General features: G+C 54.5%; 1 long non-coding RNA gene across 1 annotated transcript; it reads left to right on the forward strand.

The window, feature by feature from the left end:
- The first annotated feature begins 469 nt into the window (after positions 1–469).
- On the forward strand, positions 470–4,743 carry LOC133234167 (uncharacterized). Its single transcript, XR_009732051.1, has 2 exons — positions 470–3,714; positions 4,126–4,743. It is a non-coding gene; the product is annotated as an uncharacterized LOC133234167 (long non-coding RNA).
- Positions 4,744–6,712: the final 1,969 nt, after the last annotated feature.

Here is a 6,712-nt window from a genome sequence, read left to right on the forward strand (position 1 = left end):
GGGCATTGGGGTTGTTTCCAGTTTTTGACTGTTACAGATAAAGCTTCTGTGATCACACAGAGGTCTTTTGCGTGGACACTTGTTTTCATTTCTCTTGAGTGAAATCACTGGCTCATATGGTAAGTGGATGTCAAGGATGTGGCAAAGCGGATCTGCTGCTTTGCATTTTCACCAGCCGTGAGTGAGAGTTCCACTTCTTCGTCACCCTTGTCAGCGCTTCAACCCAAGACTCATGCCCCCGCAGCGCAGGCAGCAGTGAGATGTGGACTGAAGAGGACAGCTGGGTCTTGGTTGGGCTGCTCACCTCTGGGAGGATCTTAGGCTGTCAGAGTAGCAGGAACCTCTAGGGATGTTAAACTCTGTGCTGCCATTTTACAGACGGGAAAACAGAGGCCCGGAAGGGGAAGGGACCTATCCTTCGCCGAGTGCCAACAGAGCTGGGAGGAGGCAGTGGAGTGACGGTAAGAGCAGGGTTTTGGAGGTTGGGTTAGCCCCAGATTCTAGCTCGGGTTTAATCAACTACTAACCTCTCTGAACTTCCCCTCTTCTTTCTGTAAAATGGGGACAAAAACATCCTCCTCAGATAGATGGAACTTGAGAAGTTCCAGAAACATTTACTGGGCGCTTAGCAGGCACCAGGCACTGTTCTTGGTGCTGGGGATGTAGCAGAGAGTGAGACAGACACAGGCTCCGTGTTTGGGAGCTTCCAGACAGTGGGGGGTGGGTGGGGAGGCAGACTGTAAGTCAGAAAACAAAATCAATCATAAACTGTGACAAGTGCTGTCTGAGGGAGCCAAACTGATGTGCTTCAGAGTCTCTCCAAAGAGAGCTATTTAAGGTAGGATCTCAAGGATGGGAAAGGGCTGACCATGGACAGAGGGCAGGTGGCGGGGTTCCCAGGTGTGGGGATAGCATATGTGGAGACAGAGGAACTGGAAAGGTGGGCTGTCACAAGTTGGGCAGTGTGATCCTGCTGCAGAGGTTCAGGACAGAGTACTCAGGAGACAGCAGTGAGCTGGCTCAGGGCTGGGTCTTCCTGGGCCTTGCTGGAGTTTAGATTTTAGATGAAGAGCAGATTTATTTTAGACACAGTGGGTGTTGCTTGTTATTATTTTTCCTTTTATTTTCCAGCGCTCCAGGGTCTTCATTCCCAGTTCAAGCCTCTTTCCAAAATCCCAGTGTAGGCAGGTGTGCAGCTGGGGTCTGCAGCCAGCTGGGCCCGGGCCCCGACTCCGACCTCCCGGAGAGCCCTGGCACGCTGAGCAGCACCAGCTGGTGGGGCAGGGGGTGGGGGAGACCATCTGCTGGTCCCTATTGTCCGTCACCCCATTGTCTGGTCCACGCCCTCTGCTCTGAGGACAGCGGGGGACAATGGGGGGAATGTGATCCCCGGGTTCTTGTTTCCCGGCCTGGCCCCTCGCCCCCACAGTGACACCAAGAGAATGCCCCCCCTGGGGTGGAGGCGGGGGCTCTGCCAAGTGAGGGTTGGTGGTGCACGCATCCCTCATCATCTCCCTGGCAACCGCAGCTGCCAAATTGTTGGTTGGAGGGTTTTTTTTAGCCTTCTGGGTGGGGGTTTTCTTCTTGCATCCCCCTGGAGGTGGGGTGCTCTTGGGGGAGGATCTGTTCCTTGCTTCCTGAGGGTCCTAGCTCCTGGGGTCTGTGGATTCCTCAGGCCCCCCTGGAGCCCAGTTTAGAAACATGCCAAGTCAGACCACACACACACTTAGATGCCAGCTCTCGGAGGCACTGAAATAAACTCAGGTTTTATTTGGGGAAAAGCATCAACGTTGTCATCGCCCAAAGAATCAGAATGTTGTTAAACCTTGTGCTCATTTTATGGTTTAGCATTGGTTTTATTTGGACTTATAAGGCGGCGGAGGGGGTGGGTTGGGGGCCACCTTCCCATCGCTTAGTCTCTAAAAGCATGGACCCAGCCCTCAGGGGACGTGAAGGCAGGATGCAGACCCGCAGACCGCTCCTTGCTCATCCCTCTGGTGGACAGATTCACATCTTGCAGGGCAGCTTTGAGAGCCGACTTCTTAGCAGCTGGTGAGGTCTGCACGCTGGTGTTCCAGAAATCAAAAGGGTGATAACATTAGAAGAGAGATCATAAAAGAAGCCAGACAGCAATAATGATAGCCAGTGTTTACGGAGCCTTCACTGCGCGCCAGTAATTGCCTTGTATCTGTCAACTCGTTTAATCATCACAATAAATGCAGGAGGTCAGTACTGTTAGTACCATTCCCATTTTACAGATTGTGACACAGAGGTGCAGACAGGTGAAATATACTGCCCAATGTCACACAGCTACTGGGTGACAGAATCAGGGTATGAACCGGGCAGCTCCGTGTGATGGAGGGCAGGAGGAGAAGAGGGTGACAGAGGATGAGATGGTTGGATGGCATCATTGACTCAATGGACAAGAGTCTGAGCAAACACAGAGAGATAGTGAAGGATGGGAAACCTGGCGTGCTGCAGTCCATGGGGTTGGAGGGTTGGAGATGACTGAGCGACTGAACAAGAACAGGCTACATGCAAGGAGCTCTGACATCCTTTCTCTCTGATTCCTGGTGGGCTCATGCACAGCTCTTCCAGGAGACGAGCCCCAGCCCCAGTGCATCCTTCCAGGCCTGAGCTCTGGGGACATGAACACAAAGAGCCCAGGCACCCCCTCTCCAGACTATCCCCGTGACTTGGTGTAGCCTGGGGGTGGGAGCTGGACTGACCCAGGCTTGTGTCCCCAGTCTGATACTGATTCGCTCCGTGTTCTTCACCTCTTGGAACCCCACTCTTCCTGTCTGTAGTTGGGGTTGGTGTGAGCATTGCATGAGTTAATGCATGTCAAGCGCCTAGAACAATGTGCTCAGTAAAAGCTAAGGCTGGTTGTTATAATAGCTTTGCTTCTGCTCCCCTTTGGGGTGATCTGGGGCTTGAATAATAGGTGAAGGCAATTTGTATGGGAAAGGCAAGTGCACAAAGCTCAGGGCTCCGGTGTGACTCGTGTAGGCGTGGAGTGTTCAGTCTGGAGAGCAGGAGGGGCGGGGGGTTGAGAGGAGAGCCTTCATCCTGGGGGCTCCGTGCTAGGTGTTGTGAGGAGACCAGCAGCTCCAAGGCAGGGGAGGCAGCCAGGCTGCGTGTCCCGGGCTGGGGTCCTGGGGCACCTTCCTGTCCCACTCTGGGCCTCAGGCCCCATCTGTAGAATGGGTGACTAGGGGACTGGCCGCTTCGAGGCCCCGCTTGGCCTAGCCCCGATTTTCTGTGAGTTGAGAATAAGAGGAGGTGTGAAAATGAAAGTGGAAATAGACACATGGTGTGGTGGATGGATGACAAAAATACGCCCAGTTCTCCCCTTTCCTCTGTCATCACACCATTTACCAAATGACTTCACAGCTTCTGCCCCTGAGAGGTGGAGTCTATTTCCCTGGTACTTGAGCCTGGTTGTTCTGGCAATTTGCTTTGGTCAGTGCAGCCTGGAGGAGGTGACCATGCATCTCAACAATTCTGGGCTGGCCTGCCAGAGGAGAAGAGACCCAGGGCTGGGTCACTTCTTTCATCCCAGCTGATAATCAGCTACTTGTCAGACAGGTCAGCGTGAGAGCAACCTCAGGCCCAGCCTACCTGCCCACCATCAGCCGACCTGTGAGCTGGACAAACTGAGATCTGCTGAGCCCGAGTCCAGAGCAGCCAAACCACCCCCTGCCTTGCAGACTGGTGGGAAAATGAATGTTTATTGCTGTGTGCCATTGAGGTTTGTGGTTGTCACACAGTATCAGTGAGTCAGGAGATGACTGATACACAAAGTCAGTGGCCAAGAGTGTGGCTGTGACCACGATCTGACCCTGGCTGGGGATTATCTAGTGCCCACCTGGGGGGGTGGGGTGGGGGTGGGGAACCAGGCAGGGGGGTTTAGTGTCATGGTTGGGAGCTTGAGTTCTGGATGGAGACTGCCCGCCCCGCTTCAGAGCCCAGCTTGCCTCTAACTGTGTGGCTTTGGGCAAGTTGTTTAACACAGAGGTCTCTGCTTTCTCTAAAATCTGGATAATCAGAGAACCCCTTTTGGGGCTTTTTATGTGGATTGTGTTAATACGTATAAAGCACTTAGAAAAGCATTGCCATGTGTAGTTTTCACTGCAGCCATGAAACTAAAAGACGCTCGCTCCTTGGAAGAAAAGCTGCGACCAAGCTAGACAGCCTATTAAAAAGCAGAGACATTACTTTGCCCACAAAAGTCCTTCTAGTCGAAACTATGGTCTTTCCTTCAGTCATGTATGGATGTGAGCGTTGGACTATAAAGAAAGCTGAGCACCAAAGAACTGATGCTTTTGCACTGTGGTGTTGGAGAAGACTCTTGAGAGTCCCTTGGACTGCAAGGAGATCCAACCAGTCCACCCTAAAGGAGATCAGTCCTGTGTGTTCACTGGAAGGACTGATGTTGAAGCTGAAACTCCAACACTTTGGCCACCTGATGTGAAGAGCTGACTCATTGGAAAGGACCCTGATGCTGGGAAAGATTGAAGGTGGGAGGAGAAGGGGATGACAGAGGATGAGATGGCTGGATGGCATCCCTGACTTGAGGGACATGAGTTTGAGTAAACTCTGGGAGTTGGTGATGGACAGGGAGGCCTGGTGTACTGCGGTCCATGGGGTCACAAAGAGTCGGACACGACTGAGTAACTGAACTGAGCTGAAGATCAAAGATAAATATGAGATTGTGTCTTTTTAAAAAAATAATTTTATTTATTTATTTGTGTATTTCTTTTCGGCTGTGTTGGGTCTCCATCGCTGTGTGGGTTTCCCTCTAGCTGTGGAGAGCGGGGGCCAGCCCCTGGTCGCGGTGCTTGAGCCTCTCGTTGCGGTGGCCTCTCTTGTGGAGCGCGGGCTCTAGGGCGTGTGAGCCTAAGCAGTTATGTCCCGCGGGCCTCTGCAGTCGCCTTTCCCGGGCTCTCAGTGCAGGCGCAGTAGTTGAGGCCCACGGGCTTAGTTGCTCTGCGGCACGTGAGATCTTCCCATGTCAGGGATCGAACTCATGTCTCCTGCACTGGCAGCTGGATTCTTTACTACTGAGCCACCAGGGAAGCCAGAGATTGAGTCTTGATTCTACCATTGACCTTGGGGGGGAGATGGCCGTGGGTCCTTGCTAAGCTGCCATGTCTGCAACTATAACTTGGGGATCCTACTGGCCTCTACCTTATGGTGGAGATTGTGTGACCCAGAGGGTGCTCAGGAAATCTCAAGCCTTCCCTTGCAGATCCTCCCCCTCCAGCTTGGCTCACCTGCTGCTTCTGGTGACCTGGACTCTCAGAACTGGATGTGCCCTGGAGACCAGCTCTTGTTCAACTTCCTCATTAGGTAGGGAGAAACTGAGGCCCGGAGTGGGACTTGCCCAAGGCCACACAGAGTCAGTGGCTAGAACCTGTGCATTCTGACCTCCAGCCGGGTGCTTCTTTCATGATGCTGGGGCAGTTGGATCCCCAAGAGGTATGTATGTAGAGCAGACCCAGCAGGACACTGTACCTTGTTCTACATAGATGGGATGGGCGGGGGGTGGGGACCAGTCTCTCCAGGGGGTAGTGAAGCCTTACTGATTTTTCCTATGCGCCCATCCAGTGCTGGTGCTGGAGAGTTCCTGGAGGCGTGGGGCTAGGATGCTGACCATGGAACGTTCCACCTGTGGGTCAGATGACTAGGGAGCCAGGCCTCCATATGAGCGCAAAGGGCAGCTGGCCAAGGTTGTTCCCCCGGGCACTTCAGGGGGCGCCAGCGCTCAGCTTGGTGGGTCCTGCCCGGGCTGCACATTTGGGCAGAGGCAGAGTCAAGCCCGGAGAAGGCGATGGCACCCCACTCCAGTACTCTTGCCTGGAAAATCCCATGGATGGAGGAGCCCTGTAGGCTGCAGTCCATGGGGTCGCTCAGAGTTGGACGCGACTGAACGACTTCACTTTCACTTTTCACCTTCATGCATTGGAGAAGGAAATGGCAACCTACTCCAGTATTCTTGCATGGAGAATCCCAGGGACAGGGGAGCCTGGTGGGCTGCTGTCTACGGGGTTGCACAGAGTCAGACACGACTGAAGCAACTTAGCAGCAGCAGCAGCAGCAGAGTCAAGCCCAGGCCTCCTGACCCCCAACCTCGGTTGTCTGCTCAGCTTCCTCCACACCAGCTTGGCTCCTGGCCCGGTGAATGTAACCGAGAGAAGGCAGGAGCCAGGAGGGCAGAGCCCGGCCCAGCCCGGGTCTCAGCCTGGCTCCTGGGGCTTCCCTGGGGCTGGTCTCTAGCCCCACCATTGTCCCCAGTGATTACAGGGCTGCCAGGCCTGGCTGCGGCCCAGACACTCCTCCTGGGCCCTCCCAGGGGCATGGGTCCCTGACCTCATCATCCTAAGGAGCTGAGTCAGGAATTCCCCAGGCCCCAGCCTGTCTCTGTGGATGACTCTCCAGGCCTTAGCTTGTCCCCGAAGGGACAAGGGGCGGCCAAGGGCTTCCCTGCCTCTCTCTGCCCCTTCCCGGGCAGCCTGGCGGGGCTGAGGGTGCTGTGTGTGCACTGCGTGTGCACAGCTGTGCGTGTGCAGGGTGGGCTTCCTCTCCTGGCATACCTCCTGGACACGATTCACACGTATGCAGTGCTCGTTCTGAGCGCTCACTGTGTGCGGCAGGCAGGCGTGTGGGTGTGTTTGCCTAAGTTCTTGCTGGGCCCTTTGTCTGCCCAGGG

Source organism: Bos javanicus, chromosome 2 (genome assembly GCF_032452875.1).
Source record: "Bos javanicus breed banteng chromosome 2, ARS-OSU_banteng_1.0, whole genome shotgun sequence".
NCBI classification, from domain to species: Eukaryota; Metazoa; Chordata; class Mammalia; order Artiodactyla; family Bovidae; genus Bos; species Bos javanicus.